The 24,147-nt window shown below is 50.0% G+C and overlaps 1 protein-coding gene across 1 annotated transcript in view; it reads right to left on the minus strand.

Moving 5' to 3' along the window:
• Positions 1-24,147, minus strand: part of ZFC3H1 (zinc finger C3H1-type containing) — a 715,283-nt gene that overhangs the window by 344,154 nt on the left and 346,982 nt on the right. The window lies entirely within an intron of this gene.

Below are 24,147 nucleotides of genomic sequence, written 5' to 3' on the forward strand. Positions count from 1 at the left end.
CTCGGACAGTAAAAGTGTAGGAAGCTGCCTCTGTATATACTATATACTACATCAAAATGAGATAGTATGCACAGAGTCCAAGGGTTAAGCCCAGAGGCTTAACAAAGGCTCAAGTAGGTAATACTAATGCTCTTTTCTGGTAGTGTCGTCGAGCAGATACGCTTTTCAGACGGTAGTGCAAAGCTTTTATTGTACATACACAAGCGAGAGGAAGCACACAATCAATGGCCTAACTCTAGACCAATGGTTTTTAGGAAAAAAAAATATATTTTCTTAATTTATTTCTAGAACCACAAGATTCAAGTTGCAGTTAAGTAGTTCAATAGATTCGTATTTCACACATATACCAATAGTACTTTGTCTGAAATCAATAAGTAATACAGTTTCCGAAATACTGGCAATTTTCTGTATTAAAAGTGCAATTTTCAAAAACAGTTCCTTGGGGGAAAAGTTAGTACTATTTACAGGTAAGTACTTGACTTACAGTTCCAGTATCCAGGGGGTTAGGAAGACCACGGGTTGGGGTTCAAGTTATCCCCAAGCACCAACCACCAGCAATATAGGGCCGGCCAGGTGCAGAGGTCAAAGTTGAGGCAAATTTAACATGGGCTCCTATGGAGACTGGGGGCACAAGTAATCAGGCCAGCCTTCAGGTAAGTACCCCGGCTTTTAGAGCACGGACCTGGGGGGTTTAGAAGCCCACTGGGGAGGCCACAAATAGGCACCAAATAACGCACCCTCAGCAGCACTGGTGTGGACGGGTGCAAACAAGGCAGTGGGTTTCTAATGCTGGCCCCATGGGGTCACTCAGATGCTACAGGCGAGGTTCAGGGATAGGCCTGGACAAAATCACAGACTGAACATGGAGGAGGACCGCCTACTGAAAGTAGCTGCACAGGAGGTCGGATTTTCCAAGGCCTGGGAGCTGTGGCTGCAGTGGTCTTTTAGGCGTTCAATATCTTAGTCTGGAGTTTTCGCGGTCAGGGGAGTCCTTGGGATTCCCTCTGCAGGCGTCGTCATGGAGTGGTCAATCCAGGGTGGGCACTAGCTCACAATCGCCAGGGGACTCTCCAGCTGGTTGGGCCACCTGGTCACCAGCCAAAGGCGTCAGATGCAGGGTAGTCAGGATTCACGGATACAGTGGAGGCTCTGGAGTCTCTTGGTTGTTGATTCTTTGTGAACAGGGCCGGTGACCTCTGGAGTTCTCTGTCCTCTGTGGTGCAGGGCAGTCCTCTGAAGCTTGGCAAAGGTCGCTAGTTCTGATGGATGCATCACTTTCTTTGTACAGGTTCTCTGAAGCAGGAGACAGGCCGGTAGGGCTGGGGCCAAGTCAGTTTGTGTTGTCCTCTACAGGGGTTTCTGCTATGCAGTCCTTCTTGTGAGGGCACCAGGAATCTGACGACTTAGGTTTAGGGAAGGCAGCAAATCATGGATTTAGGGGCGTTACAGGGGTCAGAGGGCAGTAGCCAATGGCTACTGTACCGGAGGGTGGCTACACCCTTCTTGTGTCCACTCCCTTTGGGGAGGGAGACACAATCCTAACCCTATTGGTCCCTATCCTCCAAACCAAGATGGAGGATTCTGCAGGAAGTGGGGTCACCTCAGCTCTTGACACCTTAGGGGTGGTGTAGGAAGTTTGCTCTGTATAAACTATCTCAAAGTGAGAGATAGTGAGCACAGAGTTCAAGGATTCCCCTTAGAGGTTGATAGTGGCAAAATTAGATAATACTAATGCTCTATTTTGTGGTAGCGTGGTGGAGCAGTAGGCTTATCCGAGGGTATTGTTACACACAGACAATAAATGAGGTACACACACTCAGAGACAAATCCAGCCAATAGGTTTTGTATAGAAAAATATCTTTTCTTAGTTTATTTTAAGAACCACAGGTTCAAATGTAACATGTAATATCTTGTTTGAAAGGTATTGCAGGTAAGTACATTAGGAACTTTGAATCATTTCAATTGCATGTATACTTTTCTAGTTATTCACAAATAGCTATTTTAAAAGTGGACACTTAGTGCAATTCTCACAGTTCCTGGGGGAGGTAAGTTTTTGTTAGTTTTACCAGGTAAGTACGACACTTACAGGGTTCAGTTCTTGGTCCAAGGTAGCCCACCGTTGGGGGTTCAGAGCAACCCCAAAGTTACCACACCAGCAGCTCAGGGCCGGTCAGGTGCAGAGTTCAAAGTGGTGCCCAAAACGCATAGGCTCCAATGGAGAGAAGGGGGTGCCCCGGTTCCAGTCTGCCAGCAGGTAAGTACCCGCGTCTTCGGGGGGCAGACCAGGGGGGTTTTGTAGGGCACCGGGGGGGGGACACAAGCCCACACAGAAATTTCACCCTCAGCAGCGCGGGGGCGGCCGGGTGCAGTGTTAGAACAAGCGTCGGGTTCGCAATGGAAGTCAATGAGAGATCAAGGGACCTCTTCAGCGCTGCAGGCAGGCAAGGGGGGACTTCCTCGGGGAAACCTCCACTTGGGCAAGGGAGAGGGACTCCTGGGGGTCACTTCTGCAGTGAAAGTCCGGTCCTTCAGGTCCTGGGGGCTGCGGGTGCAGGGTCTTTTCCAGGCGTCGGGACTTAGGTTTCAGAGAGTCGCGGTCAGGGGAAGCCTCGGGATTCCCTCTGCAGGCGGCGCTGTGGGGGCTCAGGGGGGACAGGTTTTGGTACTCACAGTCGTAGAGTAGTCCGGGGGTCCTCCCTGAGGTGTTGGTTCTCCACCAGCTGAGTCGGGGTCGCCGGGTGCAGTGTTGCAAGTCCCACGCTTCTTGCGGGGAGATTGCAGGGTTCTTTAAAGCTGCTCCTTTGGATAAAGTTGCAGTCTTTTTGGAGCAGGTCCGCTGTCCTCGGGAGTTTCTTGTCGTCGAAGCAGGGCAGTCCTCAGAGGATTCAGAGGTCGCTGGTCCCTTTGGAAGGCGTCGCTGCAGCAGAGTTCTTTGGAAGGCAGGAGACAGGCCGGTGAGTTTCTGGAGCCAAGGCAGTTGTTGTCTTCTGGTCTTCCTCTGCAGGGGTTTTCAGCTAGGCAGTCCTTCTTCTTGTTGTTGCAGGAATCTAAAATCTTAGGTTCAGGGAAGCCCTTAAATACTAAATTTAAGGGCGTGTTTAGGTCTGGGGGGTTAGTAGCCAATGGCTACTAGCCCTGAGGGTGAGGACACCCTCTTTGTGCCTCCTCCCAAGGGGAGGGGGGTCACATCCCTAATCCTATTGGGGGAATCCTCCATCTGCAAGATGGAGGATTTCTAAAAGTTAGAGTCACCTCAGCTCAGGACACCTTAGGGGCTGTCCTGACTGGCCAGTGACTCCTCCTTGTTATTCTCATTATTTTCTCCGGCCTTGCCGCCAAAAGTGGGGGCCGGGGCCAGAGGGGGCGGGCAACTCCACTAGCTGGAGTGTCCTGCGGTGCTGTGACAAAGGGGTGAGCCTTTGAGGCTCACCGCCAGGTGTTACAGCTCCTGCCTGGGGGAGGTGTTAGCATCTCCACCCAGTGCAGGCTTTGTTACTGGCCTCAGAGTGACAAAGGCACTCTCCCCATGAGGCCAGCAACATGTCGTCGGTTAAGTTTCAGGGGGCACCTCTGTGGTGTACTTTACAATAAAATGTACACTGGCATCAGTGTGCATTTATTGTGCTGAGAAGTTTGATACCAAACTTCCCAGTTTTCAGTGTAGCCATTATGGTGCTGTGGAGTTCGTGTAAGACAGACTCCCAGACCATATACACTTATGGCTACCCTGCACTTACAATGTCTAAGGTTTTGCTTAGACACTGTAGGGGCACAGTGCTCATGCACTGGTACCCTCACCCATGGTATAGTGCACCCTGCCTTAGGGCTGTAAGGCCTGCTAGAGGGGTGTCTTACCTATACTGCATAGGCAGTGAGAGGCTGGCATGGCACCCTGAGGGGAGTGCCATGTCGACTTACTCATTTAGTTCTCACTAGCACACACAAGCTGGTAAGCAGTGTGTCTGTGCTGGGTGAGGGGTCTCTAGGGTGGCATAATACATGCTGCAGCCCTTAGAGACCTTCCCTGGCATCAGGGCTGTAGGAGGTTGGCTCTGTATGTGCTATTTCAAAGTAAGGAATAGCATGCACAGAGTCCAAGGGTTCCCCTTAGAGGTAAGATAGTGGCAAAAGGAGATAATACTAATGCTCTATTTTGTGGTAGTGTGGTCGAGCAGTAGGCTTATCCAAGGAGTAGTGTTAAGCATTTGTTGTACATACACATAGACAATAAATGAGGTACACACACTCAGAGACAAATCCAGCCAATAGGTTTTTATATAGAAAAATATCTTTTCTTAGTTTATTTTAAGAACCACAGGTTCAAATTCTACATGTAATATCTCATTCGAAAGGTATTGCAGGTAAGTACTTTAGGAACTTCAAATCATAAGAATTGCATGTATACTTTACAAGTTATTGATAAATAACTGTTTTAAAAGTGGACACAGTGCAATTTTCACAGTTCCTGGGGGAGGTAAGTTTTTGTTAGTTTTACCAGGTAAGTAAGACACTTACAGGGCTTAGTTCTTGGTCCAAGGTAGCCCACCGTTGGGGGTTCAGAGCAACCCCAAAGTCACCACACCAGCAGCTCAGGGCCGGTCAGGTGCAGAGTTCAAAGTGGTGCCCAAAACACATAGGCTAGAATGGAGAGAAGGGGGTGCCCCGGTTCCGGTCTGCTTGCAGGTAAGTACCCGCGTCTTCGGAGGGCAGACCAGGGGGGTTTTGTAGGGCACCGGGGGGGACACAAGCCCACACAGAAATTTCACCCTCAGCAGCGCGGGGGCGGCCGGGTGCAGTGTAGAAACAAGCGTCGGGTTTGTAATGGAAGTCAATGGGAGATCTAGGGATCTCTTCAGCGCTGCAGGCAGGCAAGGGGGGGGTTCCTCGGGGAAACCTCCACTTGGGCAAGGGAGAGGGACTCCTGGGGGTCACTTCTCCAGTGAAAGTCCGGTCCTTCAGGTCCTGGGGGCTGCGGGTGCAGGGTCTCTCCCAGGTGTCGGGACTTAGGATTCAAAGAGTCGCGGTCAGGGGAAGCCTCGGGATTCCCTCTGCAGGCGGCGCTGTGGGGGCTCAGGGGGGACAGGTTTTTGTACTCACAGTCTTAGAGTAGTCCTGGGGTCCCTCCTGAGGTGTTGGATCGCCACCAGCCGAGTCGGGGTCGCCGGGTGCAGTGTTGCAAGTCTCACGCTTCTTGCGGGGAGCTTGCAGGGTTCTTTAAAGCTGCTGGAAACAAAGTTGCAGCTTTTCTTGGAGCAGGTCCGCTGTCCTCGGGAGTTTCTTGTCTTTTCGAAGCAGGGGCAGTCCTCAGAGGATGTCGAGGTCGCTGGTCCCTTTGGAAGGCGTCGCTGGAGCAGGATCTTTGGAAGGCAGGAGACAGGCCGGTGAGTTTCTGGAGCCAAGGCAGTTGTCGTCTTCTGGTCTTCCGCTGCAGGGGTTTTCAGCTGGGCAGTCCTTCTTCTTGTAGTTGCAGGAATCTAATTTTCTAGGGTTCAGGGTAGCCCTTAAATACTAAATTTAAGGGCGTGTTTAGGTCTGGGGGGTTAGTAGCCAATGGCTACTAGCCCTGAGGGTGGGTACACCCTCTTTGTGCCTCCTCCCAAGGGGAGGGGGTCACAATCCTAACCCTATTGGGGGAATCCTCCATCTGCAAGATGGAGGATTTCTAAAAGTTAGAGTCACTTCAGCTCAGGACACCTTAGGGGCTGTCCTGACTGGCCAGTGACTCCTCCTTGTTTTTCTCATTATTTTCTCCGGCCTTGCCGCCAAAAGTGGGGCCTGGCCGGAGGGGGCGGGCAACTCCACTAGCTGGAGTGTCCTGCTGGGTTGGCACAAAGGAGGTGAGCCTTTGAGGCTCACCGCCAGGTGTGACAATTCCTGCCTGGGAGAGGGGTTAGCATCGCCACCCAGTGCAGGCTTTGTTACTGGCCTCAGAGTGACAAAGGCACTCTCCCCATGGGGCCAGCAACATGTCTCGGTTTGTGGCAGGCTGCTAAAACTAGTCAGCCTACACAGATAGTCGGTTAAGTTTCAGGGGGCACCTCTAAGGTGCCCTCTGTGGTGTATTTTACAATAAAATGTACACTGGCATCAGTGTGCATTTATTGTGCTGAGAAGTTTGATACCAAACTTCCCAGTTTTCAGTGTAGCCATTATGGTGCTGTGGGGTTCGTGTTTGACAAACTCCCAGACCATATACTCTTATGGCTACCCTGCACTTACAATGTCTAAGGTTTTGTTTAGACACCGTAGGGGTACCAGGCTCATGCACTGGTACCCTCACCTCTGGTATAGTGCACCCTGCCTTAGGGCTGTAAGGCCTGCTAGAGGGGTGTCTTACCTATACTGCATAGGCAGTGAGAGGCTGGCATGGCACCCTGAGGGGAGTGCCATGTCGACTTACTCGTTTTGTCCTCACTAGCACACACAAGCTGGCAAGCAGGGTGTCTGTGCTGAGTGAGAGGTCTCCAGGGTGGCATAAGACATGCTGCAGCCCTTAGAGACCTTCCTTGGCATCAGGGCCCTTGGTACTAGAAGTACCAGTTACAAGGGACTTATCTGGATGCCAGGGTCTGCCAATTGTGGATACAAAAGTACAGGTTAGGGAAAGAACACTGGTGCTGGGGCCTGGTTAGCAGGCCTCAGCACACTTTCAATTGTAAACATAGCATCAGCAAAGGCAAAAAGTCAGGGGGCAACCATGCCAAGGAGGCATTTCCTTACACAACCCCCCCCCAAACGAAAGAGGATGAGACTAACCTTTCCCAAGAGAGTCTTCATTTTCTAAGTGGAAGAACCTGGAAAGGCCATCTGCATTGGCATGGGCAGTCCCAGGTCTGTGTTCCACTATAAAGTCCATTCCCTGTAGGGAGATGGACCACCTCAACAGTTTAGGATTTTCACCTTTCATTTGCATCAGCCATTTGAGAGGTCTGTGGTCAGTTTGAACTAGGAAGTGAGTCCCAAAGAGGTATGGTCTCAGCTTCTTCAGGGACCAAACCACAGCAAAGGCCTCCCTCTCAATGGCACTCCAACGCTGCTCCCTGGGGAGTAACCTCCTGCTAATGAAAGCAACAGGCTGGTCAAGGCCATCATCATTTGTTTGGGACAAAACTGCCCCTATCCCATGTTCAGAGGCATCAGTCTGCACAATGAACTGCTTAGAATAATCTGGAGCTTTGAGAACTGGTGCTGAGCACATTGCTTGTTTCAGGGTGTCAAAGGCCTGTTGGCATTCCACAGTCCAGTTCACTTTCTTGGGCATTTTCTTGGAGGTGAGAGCAGTGAGGGCTGTCACAATGGATCCATATCCCTTCACAAACCTCCTGTAATACCCAGTCAAGCCAAGGAATGCCCTGACTTGAGTCTGGGTTTTTGGAGCTACCCAGTCCAGAATAGTCTGGATCTTGGGTTGGAGTGGATGAACTTGGCCTCCACCTACAAGATGGCCCAAGTAAACCACAGTTCCCTGCCCTATCTGGCATTTGGATGCCTTGATAGAGAGGCCTGCTGATTGCAGAGCCTTCAAAACCTTCTTCAGGTGGATCAGGTGATCCTGCCAGGTGGAGCTAAAGACAGCAATATCATCAAGATAAGCTGTGCTAAAGGACTCCAAGCCAGCAAGGACTTGATTCACCAACCTTTGGAAGGTGGCAGGGGCATTCTTTAAACCAAAGGGCATAACAGTAAACTGATAATGCCCATCAGGTGTGGAGAATGCTGTCTTTTCTTTTGCTCCAGGTGCCATTTTTATTTGCCAGTACCCTGCTGTCAAGTCAAAAGTACTTAGAAATTTGGCAGCACCTAATTTATCAATGAGCTCATCAGCTCTTGGAATTGGATGGGCATCTGTCTTGGTGACAGAATTGAGCCCTCTGTAGTCCACACAAAACCTCATCTCTTTCTTTCCATCTTTGGTGTGAGGTTTGGGGACTAAGACCACTGGGCTAGCCCAGGGGCTGTCAGAGCGCTCAATTACTCCCAATTCCAGCATCTTGTGGACTTCCACCTTGATGCTTTCCTTAACATGGTCAGACTGTCTAAAGATTTGGTTTTTGACAGGCATGCTGTCTCCTGTGTCCACATCATGGGTACACAGGTGAGTCTGAACAGGGGTTAAGGAGAAGAGTTCAGGAAACTGTTGTAGGACTCTCCTACAATCAGCTTGCTGTTGGCCAGAGAGGGTGTCTGAGTAGATCACTCCATCTACTGTGCCATCTTTTGGGTCTGATGACAGAAGATCAGGGAGAGGTTCACTCTCTGCCTCCTGATCCTCATCTGTTACCATCAACAGATTCACATCAGCCCTGTCATGGAAGAGCTTAAGGCGGTTCACATGGATCACCCTCTTGGGGCTCCTGCTGGTGCCCAGGTCCACCAGGTAGGTGACCTGACTCTTCCTTTCTAGCACTGGGTAAGGGCCACTCCATTTGTCCTGGAGTGCCCTGGGAGCCACAGGTTCCAGAACCCAGACTTTCTACCCTGGTTGGAACTCAACCAGTGCAGCCTTTTGGTCATACCAAAACTTCTGGAGCTGTTGGCTGGCCTCAAGGTTTTTGGTTGCCTTTTCCATGTACTCTGCCATTCTAGAGCGAAGGCCAAGTACATAGTCCACTATGTCCTGTTTAGGCTCATGGAGAGGTCTCTCCCAGCCTTCTTTAACAAGGGCAAGTGGTCCCCTTACAGGATGACCAAACAGAAGTTCAAAGGGTGAGAATCCTACTCCCTTCTGTGGCACCTCTCTGTAAGCGAAAAGCAGACATGGCAAGAGGACATCCCATCTCCTTTTGAGTTTTTCTGGGAGCCCCATTGTAGGAAGTTGGCTCTGTATGTGCTATTTCAAAGTAAGGAATAGCATGCACAGAGTCCAAGGGTTCCCCTTAGAGGTAAAATAGTGGTAAAAATAGATAATACTAATGCTCTATTTTGTGGTAGTGTGGTCGAGCAGTAGGCTTATCCAAGGAGTAGTGTTAAGCATTTGTTGTACATACGCATAGACAATAAATGAGGTACACACACTCAGAGACAAATCCAGCCAATAGGTTTTGTATAGAAAAATATCTTTTCTTAGTTTATTTTAAGAACCACAGGTTCAAATTCTACATGTAATATCTCATTCGAAAGGTATTGCAGGTAAGTACTTTAGGAACTTCAAATCATCAAAATTGCATGTATACTTTTCAAGTTATTCACAAATAGCTGTTTTAAAAGTGGACACTTAGTGCAATTTTCACAGTTCCTAGGGGAGGTAAGTATTTGTTAGTTTTACCAGGTAAGTAAGACACTTACAGGGCTTAGTTCTTGGTCCAAGGTAGCCCACCGTTGGGGGTTCAGAGCAACCCCAAAGTTACCACACCAGCAGCTCAGGGCCGGTCAGGTGCAGAGTTCAAAGTGGTGCCCAAATCACATAGGCTAGAATGGAGAGAAGGGGGTGCCCCGGTTCCGGTCTGCTTGCAGGTAAGTACCCGCGTCTTCGGAGGGCAGACCAGGGGGGTTTTGTAGGGCACCGGGGGGGACACAAGCCCACACAGAAATTTCACCCTCAGCAGCGCGGGGGCGGCCGGGTGCAGTGCAGAAACAAGCGTCGGGTTTGTAATGGAAGTCAATGGGAGATCTAGGGATCTCTTCAGCGCTGCAGGCAGGCAAGGGGGGGGTTCCTCGGGGAAACCTCCACTTGGTCAAGGGAGAGGGACTCCTGGGGGTCACTCCTCCAGTGAAAGTCCGGTCCTTCAGGTCCTGGGGGCTGCGGGTGCAGGGTCTCTCCCAGGTGTCGGGACTTAGGATTCAAAGAGTCGCGGTCAGGGGAAGCCTCGGGATTCCCTCTGCAGGCGGCGCTGTGGGGGCTCAGGGGGGACAGGTTTTGGTACTCACAGTATCAGAGTAGTCCTGGGGTCCCTCCTGAGGTGTTGGATCTCCACCAGCCGAGTCGGGGTCGCCGGGTGCAGTGTTGCAAGTCTCACGCTTCTTGCGGGGAACTTGCAGGGTTCTTTAAAGCTGCTGGAAACAAAGTTGCAGCTTTTCTTGGAGCAGGTCCGCTGTCCTCGGGAGTTTCTTGTCTTTTCGAAGCAGGGGCAGTCCTCGGAGGATGTCGAGGTCGCTGGTCCCTTTGGAAGGCGTCGCTGGAGCAGGATCTTTGGAAGGCAGGAGACAGGCCGGTGAGTTTCTGGAGCCAAGGCAGTTGTCGTCTTCTGGTCTTCCTCTGCAGGGGTTTCAGCTGGGCAGTCCTTCTTCTTGTAGTTGCAGGAATCTAATTTTCTAGGGTTCAGGGTAGCCCTTAAATACTAAATTTAAGGGCGTGTTTAGGTCTGGGGGGTTAGTAGCCAATGGCTACTAGCCCTGAGGGTGGGTACACCCTTTTTGTGCCTCCTCCCAAGGGGAGGGGGTCACAATCCTAACCCTATTGGGGGAATCCTCCATCTGCAAGATGGAGGATTTCTAAAAGTTAGAGTCACTTCAGCTCAGGACACCTTAGGGGCTGTCCTGACTGGCCAGTGACTCCTCCTTGTTGCTTTCTTTGTTCCCTCCAGCCTTGCCGCCAAAAGTGGGGGCCGTGGCCGGAGGGGGCGGGCAACTCCACTAAGCTGGAGTGCCCTGCTGGGCTGTGACAAAGGGGTGAGCCTTTGAGGCTCACCGCCAGGTGTCACAGCTCCTGCCTGGGGGAGGTGTTAGCATCTCCACCCAGTGCAGGCTTTGTTACTGGCCTCAGAGTGACAAAGGCACTCTCCCCATGGGGCCAGCAACATGTCTCTAGTGTGGCAGGCTGCTGGAACCAGTCAGCCTACACAGCTAGTTGGTTAAGTTTCAGGGGGCACCTCTAAGGTGCCCTCTGTGGTGTATTTTACAATAAAATGTACACTGGCATCAGTGTGCATTTATTGTGCTGAGAAGTTTGATACCAAACTTCCCAGTTTTCAGTGTAGCCATTATGGTGCTGTGGAGTTCGTGTTTGACAAACTCCCAGACCATATACTCTTATGGCTACCCTGCACTTACAATGTCTAAGGTTTTGTTTAGACACTGTAGGGGTACCATGCTCATGCACTGGTACCCTCACCTATGGTATAGTGCACCCTGCCTTAGGGCTGTAAGGCCTGCTAGAGGGGTGTCTTACCTATACTGCATAGGCAGTGAGAGGCTGGCATGGCACCCTGAGGGGAGTGCCATGTCGACTTACTCGTTTTGTCCTCACTAGCACACACAAGCTGGCAAGCAGTGTGTCTGTGCTGAGTGAGAGGTCTCGAGGGTGGCATAAGACATGCTGCAGCCCTTAGAGACCTTCCTTGGCATCAGGGCCCTTGGTACTAGAAGTACCAGTTACAAGGGACTTATCTGGATGCCAGGGTCTGCCAATTGTGGATACAAAAGTACAGGTTAGGGAAAGAACACTGGTGCTGGGGCCTGGTTAGCAGGCCTCAGCACACTTTCAATTGTAAACATAGCATCAGCAAAGGCGAAAAGTCAGGGGGCAACCATGCCAAGGAGGCATTTCCTTACACAACCCCCCCCCAAACGAAAGAGGATGAGACTAACCTTTCCCAAGAGAGTCTTCATTTTCTAAGTGGAAGAACCTGGAAAGGCCATCTGCATTGGCATGGGCAGTCCCAGGTCTGTGTTCCACTATAAAGTCCATTCCCTGTAGGGAGATGGACCACCTCAACAGTTTAGGATTTTCACCTTTCATTTGCATCAGCCATTTGAGAGGTCTGTGGTCAGTTTGAACTAGGAAGTGAGTCCCAAAGAGGTATGGTCTCAGCTTCTTCAGGGACCAAACCACAGCAAAGGCCTCCCTCTCAATGGCATACAACGCTGCTCCCTGGGGAGTAACCTCCTGCTAATTAAAGCAACAGGCTGGTCAAGGCCATCATCATTTGTTTGGGACAAAACTGCCCCTATCCCATGTTCAGAGGCATCAGTCTGCACAATGAACTGCTTAGAATAATCTGGAGCTTTTAGAACTGGTGCTGAGCACATTGCCTGTTTCAGGGTGTCAAAGGCCTGTTGGCATTCCACAGTCCAGTTCACTTTCTTGGGCATTTTCTTGGAGGTGAGCTCAGTGAGGGCTGTCACAATGGATCCATATCCCTTCACAAACCTCCTGTAATACCCAGTCAAGCCAAGGAATGCCCTGACTTGAGTCTGGGTTTTTGGAGCTACCCAGTCCAGAATAGTCTGGATCTTGGGTTGGAGTGGCTGAACTTGGCCTCCACCTACAAGGTGTCCCAAGTAAACCACAGTTCCCTGCCCTATCTGGCATTTGGATGCCTTGATAGAGAGGCCTGCAGATTGCAGAGCCTTCAAAACCTTCCTCAGGTGGACCAGGTGATCCTGCCAGGTGGAGCTAAAGACAGCAATATCATCAAGATAAGCTGTGCTAAAGGACTCCAAGCCAGCAAGGACTTGATTCACCAACCTTTGGAAGGTGGCAGGGGCATTCTTTAAACCAAAGGGCATAACAGTAAACTGATAATGCCCATCAGGTGTGGAGAATGCTGTTTTCTCTTTTGCTCCAGGTGCCATTTTTATTTGCCAGTACCCTGCTGTCAAGTCAAAGGTACTTAGGAATTTGGCAGCACCTAATTTGTCTATGAGCTCATCAGCTCTTGGAATTGGATGAGCATCTGTCTTGGTGACAGAATTGAGCCCTCTGTAGTCCACACAAAACCTCATCTCTTTCTTTCCATCTTTGGTGTGAGGTTTGGGGACTAAGACCACTGGGCTAGCCCAGGGGCTGTCAGAGCGCTCAATCACTCCCAATTCCAGCATCTTGTGGACTTCCACCTTGATGCTTTCCTTAACATGGTCAGACTGTCTAAAGATTTTGTTCTTGACAGGCATGCTGTCTCCTGTGTCCACATCATGGGTACACAGGTGTGTCTGACCAGGGGTTAAGGAGAAGAGTTCAGGAAACTGTTGTAGGACTCTCCTACAATCAGCTTGCTGTTGGCCAGAGAGGGTGTCTGAGTAGATCACTCCATCTACTGTGCCATCTTTTGGGTCTGATGACAGAAGATCAGGGAGAGGTTCACTCTCTGCCTCCTGATCCTCATCTGTTACCATCAACAGATTCACATCAGCCCTGTCATGGAAGAGCTTAAGGCGGTTCACATGGATCACCCTCTTGGGGCTCCTGCTTGTGCCCAGGTCCACCAGGTAGGTGACCTGACTCTTCCTTTCTAGCACTGGGTAAGGGCCACTCCATTTGTCCTGGAGTGCCCTGGGAGCCACAGGCTCCAGAACCCAGACTTTCTGCCCTGGTTGGAACTCAACCAGTGCAGCCTTTTGGTCATACCAAAACTTCTGGAGCTGTTGGCTGGCCTCAAGGTTTTTGGTTGCCTTTTCCATGTACTCTGCCATTCTAGAGCGAAGGCCAAGTACATAGTCCACTAGGTCTTGTTTAGGCTCATGGAGAGGTCTCTCCCAGCCTTCTTTAACAAGAGCAAGTGGTCCCCTTACAGGATGACCAAACAGAAGTTCAAAGGGTGAGAATCCTACTCCCATCTGTGGCACCTCTCTGTAAGCGAAAAGCAGACATGGCAAGAGGACATCCCATCTCCTTTTGAGTTTTTCTGGGAGCCCCATGATCATGCCCTTTAATGTCTTGTTGAATCTCTCAACTAAGCCATTAGTTTGTGGATGGTATGGTGTAGTGAATTTATAAGTCACCCCACACTCATTCCACATGTGCTTTAGGTATGCTGACATGAAGTTGGTACCTCTGTCAGACACCACCTCCTTAGGGAAACCCACTCTGGTAAAGATACCAATGAGGGCCTTGGCTACTGCAGGGGCAGTAGTCGACCTAAGGGGAATAGCTTCAGGATACCTGGTAGCATGATCCACTACTACCAGGATATACATATTTCCTGAGGCTGTGGGAGGTTCTAGTGGACCAACTATGTCCACACCCACTCTTTCAAAGGGCACCCCCACCACAGGAAGTGGAATGAGGGGGGCCTTTGGATGCCCACCTGTCTTACCACTGGCTTGACAGGTGGGGCAGGAGAGGCAAAACTCCTTAACCATGTTGGACATATTGGGCCAGTAGAAGTGGTTGACTAACCTCTCCCACGTCTTGGTTTGTCCCAAATGTCCAGCAAGGGGAATGTCATGGGCCAATGTTAGGATGAACTTCCTGAACAGCTGAGGCACTACCACTCTCCTAGTGGCACCAGGTTTGGGGTCTCTGGCCTCAGTGTACAGGAGTCCATCCTCCCAATAGACCCTATGCGTTCCATTTTTCTTGCCTTTGGACTCTTCAGCAGCTTGCTGCCTAAGGCCTTCAAGAGAGGGACAGGTTTCTTGTCCCTTACACAGCTCCTCCCTTGAGGGTCCCCCTGGGCCTAAGAGCTCAACCTGATAAGGTTCAAGCTCCAAAGGCTCAGTTCCCTCAGAGGGCAGAACTTCTTCCTGAGAAGAGAGGTTCCCTTTCTTTTGCTGTGTTGCAGTTGGTTTCCCAGCTGACTTTCCTGTTCTCTTGGTAGGCTGGGCCATTCTTCCAGACTCCAGCTCTACTTGTTCACCCTGTGCCTTGCATTGTGCTCTTGTTTTCACACACACCAGTTCAGGGATGCCCAGCATTGCTGCATGGGTTTTTAGTTCTACCTCAGCCCATGCTGAGGACTCCAGGTCATTTCCAAGCAGACAGTCCACTGGGATATTTGAGGAGACCACCACCTGTTTCAGGCCATTGACCCCTCCCCATTCTAAAGTAACCATTGCCATGGGATGTACTTTTCTCTGATTGTCAGCGTTGGTGACTGTGTAAGTTTTTCCAGTCAGGTATTGGCCAGGGGAAACCAGTTTCTCTGTCACCATGGTGACACTGGCACCTGTATCCCTCAGGCCCTCTATTCTAGTCCCATTAATTAAGAGTTGCTGTCTGTATTTTTGCATGTTAGGCGGCCAGACAGCTAGTGTGGCTAAATCCACCCCACCCTCAGAAACTAGAGTAGCTTCAGTGTGGACCCTGATTTGCTCTGGGCACACTGTTGATCCCACTTGGAGACTAGCCATACCAGTGTTACCTGGATGGGAGTTTGGAGTGGAACCTTTCTTGGGACAGGCCTTGTCTCCAGTTTGGTGTCCATGCTGTTTACAGCTATGACACCAGGCCTTTTTGGGATCAAAGTTTTTACCCTTGTACCCATTGTTTTGTGAAGAGGCTCTGGGCCCACCCTCCTGTGCAGGTTTTTGGGGGCCTGTAGTAGACTCTTTACTATTTTTAGTTTTGGTTGTCTCATCACCCTTCCCCTGGGGAGTCTTTGTGACCCCTTTCTTTTGGTCACCCCCTGTTGAAGTCTTGGACACCCTTGTCTTGACCCAATGGTCCGCCTTCTTTCCCAATTCTTGGGGAGAAATTGGTCCTAGGTCTACCAGATGCTGATGCAGTTTATCATTGAAACAATTACTTAATAGGTGTTCTTTCACAAATAAATTGTACAGCCCATCATAATTACTTACACCACTGCCTTGAATCCAACCATCTAGTGTTTTCACTGAGTAGTCTACAAAGTCAACCCAGGTCTGGCTCGAGGATTTTTGAGCCCCCCTGAATCTAATCCTATACTCCTCAGTGGAGAATCCAAAGCCCTCAATCAGGGTACCCTTCATGAGGTCATAAGATTCTGCATCTTGTCCAGAGAGTGTGAGGAGTCTATCCCTACACTTTCCTGTGAACATTTCCCAAAGGAGAGCACCCCAGTGAGATCTGTTCACTTTTCTGGTTACACAAGCCCTCTCAAAAGCTGTGAACCATTTGGTGATGTCATCACCATCTTCATATTTAGTTACAATCCCTTTGGGGATTTTCAACATGTCAGGAGAATCTCTGACCCTATTTATGTTGCTGCCACCATTGATGGGTCCTAGGCCCATCTCTTGTCTTTCCCTCTCTATGGCTAGGATCTGTCTTTCCAAAGCCAATCTTTTGGCCATCCTGGCTAACTGGATGTCCTCTTCACTGGGGCTATCCTCAGTGATTTCAGGGGTGTTGGTCTCTCCTGTGAGGGAACCAGCATCTCTGACTTATTTTAGGAGTCAGGGTTTGAGGGACCCTGTTCTCCCTAGATAGGACTGGTAGGGGGGAATTGTCCTCCAAGTCACTATCCTCTTCCTCTGAGTTGCCACCCTCAGAGGGGTTGGCCTTTTCAAACTCTGCCAAAAGCTCCTGGAGCTGTATTTTGGTAGGTTTGGGGCCCATTGTTATTTTCTTTATTTTACAGAGTGACCTTAGCTCCCTCATCTTAAGATGGAGGTAAGGTGTGGTGTCGAGTTCCACCACAGTCACATCTGTGCTAGACATTTTGCTTCTAAAAGTTGGAATACTTTTTAAGAATCTACAACTGGTTCTAGAATCTAATTCAAACTTTTACAAACTTTTAAACTCTAAAAGAAATGCTAAACAGGATCTAACACAAGGCCCTAGCAGGTCTTTTAAGAATTTAGAAAACTTTTCAAATTGCAAAAATCAATTTCTAATGACAATTTTGGAATTTGTCGTGTGATCAGGTATTGGCTGAGTAGTCCAGCAAATGCAAAGTCTTGTACCCCACCGCTGATCCACCAATGTAGGAAGTTGGCTCTGTATGTGCTATTTCAAAGTAAGGAATAGCATGCACAGAGTCCAAGGGTTCCCCTTAGAGGTAAAATAGTGGTAAAAATAGATAATACTAATGCTCTATTTTGTGGTAGTGTGGTCGAGCAGTAGGCTTATCCAAGGAGTAGTGTTAAGCATTTGTTGTACATACGCATAGACAATAAATGAGGTACACACACTCAGAGACAAATCCAGCCAATAGGTTTTGTATAGAAAAATATCTTTTCTTAGTTTATTTTAAGAACCACAGGTTCAAATTCTACATGTAATATCTCATTCGAAAGGTATTGCAGGTAAGTACTTTAGGAACTTCAAATCATCAAAATTGCATGTATACTTTTCAAGTTATTCACAAATAGCTGTTTTAAAAGTGGACACTTAGTGCAATTTTCACAGTTCCTAGGGGAGGTAAGTATTTGTTAGGTTAACCAGGTAAGTAAGACACTTACAGGGCTTAGTTCTTGGTCCAAGGTAGCCCACCGTTGGGGGTTCAGAGCAACCCCAAAGTTACCACACCAGCAGCTCAGGGCCGGTCAGGTGCAGAGTTCAAAGTGGTGCCCAAATCACATAGGCTAGAATGGAGAGAAGGGGGTGCCCCGGTTCCGGTCTGCTTGCAGGTAAGTACCCGCATCTTCGGAGGGCAGACCAGGGGGGTTTTGTAGGGCACCGGGGGGGACACAAGCCCACACAGAAATTTCACCCTCAGCAGCGCGGGGGCGGCCGGGTGCAGTGCAGAAACAAGCGTCGGGTTTGTAATGGAAGTCAATGGGAGATCTAGGGATCTCTTCAGCGCTGCAGGCAGGCAAGGGGGGGGTTCCTCGGGGAAACCTCCACTTGGTCAAGGGAGAGGGACTCCTGGGGGTCACTCCTCCAGTGAAAGTCCGGTCCTTCAGGTCCTGGGGGCTGCGGGTGCAGGGTCTCTCCCAGGTGTCGGGACTTAGGATTCAAAGAGTCGCGGTCAGGGGAAGCCTCGGGATTCCCTCTGCAGGCGGCGCTGTGGGGGCTCAGGGGGGACAGGTTTTGGTACTCACAGTATCGGAGTAGTCCTGGGGTCCCTCCTGAGGTGTTGGATCTCCACCAGCCGAGTCGGGGTCGCCGGGTGCAGTGTTGCAAGTCTCACGCTTCTTGCGGGGAACTTGCAGGGTTCTTTAAAGCTGCTGGAAACAAAGTTGCAGCTTTTCTTGGAGCAGGTCCGCTGTCCTCTGGAGTTTCTTGTCTTTTCGAAGCAGGGGCAGTCCTCGGAGGATGTCGAGGTCGCTGGTCCCTTTGGAAGGCGTCGCTGGAGCAGGATCTTTGGAAGGCAGGAGACAGGCCGGTGAGTTTCTGGAGCCAAGGCAGTTGTCGTCTTCTGGTCTTCCTCTGCAGGGGTTTCAGCTGGGCAGTCCTTCTTCTTGTAGTTGCAGGAATCTAATTTTCTAGGGTTCAGGGTAGCCCTTAAATACTAAATTTAAGGGCGTGTTTAGGTCTGGGGGGTTAGTAGCCAATGGCTACTAGCCCTGAGGGTGGGTACACCCTTTTTGTGCCTCCTCCCAAGGGGAGGGGGTCACAATCCTAACCCTATTGGGGGAATCCTCCATCTGCAAGATGGAGGATTTCTAAAAGTTAGAGTCACTTCAGCTCAGGACACCTTAGGGGCTGTCCTGACTGGCCAGTGACTCCTCCTTGTTGCTTTCTTTGTTCCCTCCAGCCTTGCCGCCAAAAGTGGGGGCCGTGGCCGGAGGGGGCGGGCAACTCCACTAAGCTGGAGTGCCCTGCTGGGCTGTGACAAAGGGGTGAGCCTTTGAGGCTCACCGCCAGGTGTCACAGCTCCTGCCTGGGGGAGGTGTTAGCATCTCCACCCAGTGCAGGCTTTGTTACTGGCCTCAGAGTGACAAAGGCACTCTCCCCATGGGGCCAGCAACATGTCTCTAGTGTGGCAGGCTGCTGGAACCAGTCAGCCTACACAGCTAGTTGGTTAAGTTTCAGGGGGCACCTCTAAGGTGCCCTCTGTGGTGTATTTTACAATAAAATGTACACTGGCATCAGTGTGCATTTATTGTGCTGAGAAGTTTGATACCAAACTTCCCAGTTTTCAGTGTAGCCATTATGGTGCTGTGGAGTTTGTGTTTGACAAACTCCCAGACCATATACTCTTATGGCTACCCTGCACTTACAATGTCTAAGGTTTTGTTTAGACACTGTAGGGGTACCATGCTCATGCACTGGTACCCTCACCTATGGTATAGTGCACCCTGCCTTAGGGCTGTAAGGCCTGCTAGAGGGGTGTCTTACCTATACTGCATAGGCAGTGAGAGGCTGGCATGGCACCCTGAGGGGAGTGCCATGTCGACTTACTCGTTTTGTCCTCACTAGCACACACAAGCTGGCAAGCAGTGTGTCTGTGCTGAGTGAGAGGTCTCGAGGGTGGCATAAGACATGCTGCAGCCCTTAGAGACCTTCCTTGGCATCAGGGCCCTTGGTACTAGAAGTACCAGTTACAAGGGACTTATCTGGATGCCAGGGTCTGCCAATTGTGGATACAAAAGTACAGGTTAGGGAAAGAACACTGGTGCTGGGGCCTGGTTAGCAGGCCTCAGCACACTTTCAATTGTAAACATAGCATCAGCAAAGGCGAAAAGTCAGGGGGCAACCATGCCAAGGAGGCATTTCCTTACACCCATGATCATGCCTTTTAATGTCTTGTTGAATCTCTCAACCAAGCCATTAGTTTGTGGATGGTATGGTGTAGTGAATTTGTAAGTCACTCCACACTCATTCCACATGTGTTTTAGGTATGCTGACATGAAGTTGGTACCTCTGTCAGACACCACCTCCTTAGGGAAACCCACTCTGGTAAAGATACCAATGAGGGCCTTGGCTACTGCAGGGGCAGTAGTCGACCTAAGGGGAATAGCTTCAGGATACCGGGTAGCATGATCCACTACTACCAGGATATACATATTTCCTGAGGCTGTGGGAGGTTCCAGTGGACCAACTATGTCCACACCCACTCTTTCAAAGGGGACCCCCACCACTGGAAGTGGAATGAGGGGGGCCTTTGGGTGCCCACCTGTCTTACCACTGGCTTGACAGGTGGGGCAGGAGAGGCAAAACTCCTTAACCATGTTGGACATATTGGGCCAGTAGAAGTGGTTGACTAACCTCTCCCACGTCTTGGTTTGTCCCAAATGTCCAGCAAGGGGAATGTCATGGGCCAATGTTAGGATGAACTTCCTGAACAGCTGAGGCACTACCACTCTCCTAGTGGCACCAGGTTTGGGGTCTCTGGCCTCAGTGTACAGGAGTCCATCTTCCCAATAGACCCTATGCGTTCCATTTTTCTTGCCTTTGGACTCTTCAGCAGCTTGCTGCCTAAGGCCTTCAAGAGAGGGACAGGTTTCTTGTCCCTTACACAGCTCCTCCCTTGAGGGTCCCCCTGGGCCTAAGAGCTCAACCTGATAAGGTTCAAGCTCCAAAGGCTCAGTTCCCTCAGAGGGCAGAACTTCTTCCTGAGAAGAGAGGTTCCCTTTCTTTTGCTGTGTTGTAGTTGGTTTCCCAACTGACTTTCCTGTTCTCTTGGTAGGCTGGACCATTCTTCCAGACTCCAGCTCTACTTGTTCACCCTGTGCCTTGCATTGTGCTCTTGTTTTCACACACACCAGTTCAGGGATACCCAGCATTGCTGCATGGGTTTTTAGTTCTACCTCAGCCCATGCTGAGGACTCCAGGTCATTTCCAAGCAGACAGTCCACTGGGATATTTGAGGAGACCACCACCTGTTTCAGGCCATTGACCCCTCCCCATTCTAAAGTAACCATTGCCATGGGATGTACTTTTCTCTGATTGTCAGCGTTGGTGACTGTGTAAGTTTTTCCAGTCAGGTATTGGCCAGGGGAAACCAGTTTCTCTGTCACCATGGTGACACTGGCACCTGTATCCCTCAGGCCCTCTATTCTAGTCCCATTAATTAAGAGTTGCTGTCTGTATTTTTGCATGTTAGGCGGCCAGACAGCTAGTGTGGCTAAATCCACCCCACCCTCAGAAACTAGGGTAGCTTCAGTGTGGACCCTGATTTGCTCTGGGCACACTGTTGATCCCACTTGGAGACTAGCCATACCAGTGTTACCTGGATGGGAGTTTGGAGTGGAACCTTTCTTGGGACAGGCCTTGTCTCCAGTTTGGTGTCCATGCTGTTTACAGCTATGACACCAGGCCTTTTTGGGATCAACGTTTTTACCCTTGTACCCATTGTTTTGTGAAGAGGCTCTGGGCCCACCCTCCTGTGCAGGTTTTTGGGGGCCTGTAGAAGACTCTTTACTATTTTTAGTTTTGGTTGTCTCATCACCCTTCCCCTGGGGAGTCTTTGTGACCCCTTTCTTTTGGTCACCCCCTGTTGAAGTCTTGGACACCCTTGTCTTGACCCAATGGTCCGCCTTCTTTCCCAATTCTTGGGGAGAAATTGGTCCTAGGTCTACCAGATGCTGATGCAGTTTATCATTGAAACAATTACTTAATAGGTGTTCTTTCACAAATAAATTGTACAGCCCATCATAATTACTTACACCACTGCCTTGAATCCAACCATCTAGTGTTTTCACTGAGTAGTCAACCAAGTCAACCCAGGTCTGGCTCGAGGATTTTTGAGCCCCCCTGAACCTAATCCTGTACTCCTCAGTGGAGAATCCAAAGCCCTCAATCAGGGTACCCTTCATGAGGTCATAAGATTCTGCATCTTTTCCAGAGAGTGTGAGGAGTCTATCCCTACACTTTCCAGTGAACATTTCCCAAAGGAGAGCACCCCAGTGAGATCTGTTCACTTTTCTGGTTACACAAGCCCTCTCAAAAGCTGTGAACCACTTGGTGATGTCATCACCATCTTCAAATTTTGTCACAATCCCTTTGGGGATTTTTAACATGTCAGGAGAATCTCTGACCCTATTTATATTGCTGCCACCATTGATGGGTCCTAGGCCCATCTCTTGTCTTTCCCTTTCTATGGCTAGGAGCTGTCTCTCTAAAGCCAATCTTTTGGCCATCCTGGCTAACAGGAGGTCATCTTCACTGAGAGCATCCTCAGTGATTTCAGAAATGTGGGACCCTCCTGTGAGGGACTCACTATTTCTGACTAACACAGTTGGAGACAGGACTTGAGGGGTCCTGTTCTCCCTATTTAGGACTGGAGGAGGGACATTGGCCTCCAAGTCACTAATTTCTTCCTCTGTGAGGTCATCATCAGAGGGGTTGGCTTTTTCAAACTCTGCCAACAGCTCCTGGAGCTGAATTTTGGTAGGTCTGGAGCCAATGGTTATTTTTTTGATATTACAGAGAGACCTTAGCTCCCTCATCTTAAGATGGAGGTAAGGGGTGGTGTCGAGTTCCACCACCTGCATCTCTGAATCAGACATTATTCTGCTAAGAGTTGGAATACTTTTTAAAGAATCTAAAACTGTTTCTAGAATCTAATTTCAAACTTTTAACAAACTTTTAAACTCTAAAAAGACAATGCTAAACAGGGACTTAACACACAAGGCCCTAGCAGGACTTTTAAGAATTTAGAAAATTTTCAAATTGCAAAAATGAATTTCTAATGACAATTTTGGAATTTGTCGTGTGATCAGGTATTGGCTGAGTAGTCCAGCAAATGCAAAGTCTTGTACCCCACCGCTGATCCACCAATGTAGGAGGTTGGCTCTGTATGTGCTATTTCAAAGTAAGGAATAGCATGCACAGAGTCCAAGGGTTCCCCTTAGAGGTAAGATAGTGGCAAAAGGAGATAATACTAATGCTCTATTTTGTGGTAGTGTGGTCGAGCAGTAGGCTTATCCAAGGAGTAGTGTTAAGCATTTGTTGTACATACACATAGACAATAAATGAGGTACACACACTCAGAGACAAATCCAGCCAATAGGTTTTTATATAGAAAAATATCTTTTCTTAGTTTATTTTAAGAACCACAGGTTCAAATTCTACATGTAATATCTCATTCGAAAGGTATTGCAGGTAAGTACTTTAGGAACTTCAAATCATAAGAATTGCATGTATACTTTACAAGTTATTGATAAATAACTGTTTTAAAAGTGGACACTTAGTGCAATTTTCACAGTTCCTGGGGGAGGTAAGTTTTTGTTAGTTTTACCAGGTAAGTAAGACACTTACAGGGCTTAGTTCTTGGTCCAAGGTAGCCCACCGTTGGGGGTTCAGAGCAACCCCAAAGTCACCACACCAGCAGCTCAGGGCCGGTCAGGTGCAGAGTTCAAAGTGGTGCCCAAAACACATAGGCTAGAATGGAGAGAAGGGGGTGCCCCGGTTCCGGTCTGCTTGCAGGTAAGTACCCGCGTCTTCGGAGGGCAGACCAGGGGGGTTTTGTAGGGCACCGGGGGGGACACAAGCCCACACAGAAATTTCACCCTCAGCAGCGCGGGGGCGGCCGGGTGCAGTGTAGAAACAAGCGTCGGGTTTGTAATGGAAGTCAATGGGAGATCTAGGGATCTCTTCAGCGCTACAGGCAGGCAAGGGGGGGGTTCCTCGGGGAAACCTCCACTTGGGCAAGGGAGAGGGACTCCTGGGGGTCACTTCTCCAGTGAAAGTCCGGTCCTTCAGGTCCTGGGGGCTGCGGGTGCAGGGTCTCTCCCAGGTGTCGGGACTTAGGATTCAAAGAGTCGCGGTCAGGGGAAGCCTCGGGATTCCCTCTGCAGGCGGCGCTGTGGGGGCTCAGGGGGGACAGGTTTTTGTACTCACAGTCTTAGAGTAGTCCTGGGGTCCCTCCTGAGGTGTTGGATCGCCACCAGCCGAGTCGGGGTCGCCGGGTGCAGTGTTGCAAGTCTCACGCTTCTTGCGGGGAGCTTGCAGGGTTCTTTAAAGCTGCTGGAAACAAAGTTGCAGCTTTTCTTGGAGCAGGTCCGCTGTCCTCGGGAGTTTCTTGTCTTTTCGAAGCAGGGGCAGTCCTCAGAGGATGTCGAGGTCGCTGGTCCCTTTGGAAGGCGTCGCTGGAGCAGGATCTTTGGAAGGCAGGAGACAGGCCGGTGAGTTTCTGGAGCCAAGGCAGTTGTCGTCTTCTGGTCTTCCGCTGCAGGGGTTTTCAGCTGGGCAGTCCTTCTTGTAGTTGCAGGAATCTAATTTTCTAGGGTTCAGGGTAGCCCTTAAATACTAAATTTAAGGGCGTGTTTAGGTCTGGGGGGTTAGTAGCCAATGGCTACTAGCCCTGAGGGTGGGTACACCCTCTTTGTGCCTCCTCCCAAGGGGAGGGGGTCACAATCCTAACCCTATTGGGGGAATCCTCCATCTGCAAGATGGAGGATTTCTAAAAGTTAGAGTCACTTCAGCTCAGGACACCTTAGGGGCTGTCCTGACTGGCCAGTGACTCCTCCTTGTTTTTCTCATTATTTTCTCCGGCCTTGCCGCCAAAAGTGGGGCCTGGCCGGAGGGGGCGGGCAACTCCACTAGCTGGAGTGTCCTGCTGGGTTGGCACAAAGGAGGTGAGCCTTTGAGGCTCACCGCCAGGTGTGACAATTCCTGCCTGGGAGAGGTGTTAGCATCTCCACCCAGTGCAGGCTTTGTTACTGGCCTCAGAGTGACAA

The sequence above is a fragment of the Pleurodeles waltl genome, chromosome 4_1 (assembly GCF_031143425.1).
Source record: "Pleurodeles waltl isolate 20211129_DDA chromosome 4_1, aPleWal1.hap1.20221129, whole genome shotgun sequence".
Lineage (NCBI taxonomy): Eukaryota > Metazoa > Chordata > Amphibia > Caudata > Salamandridae > Pleurodeles > Pleurodeles waltl.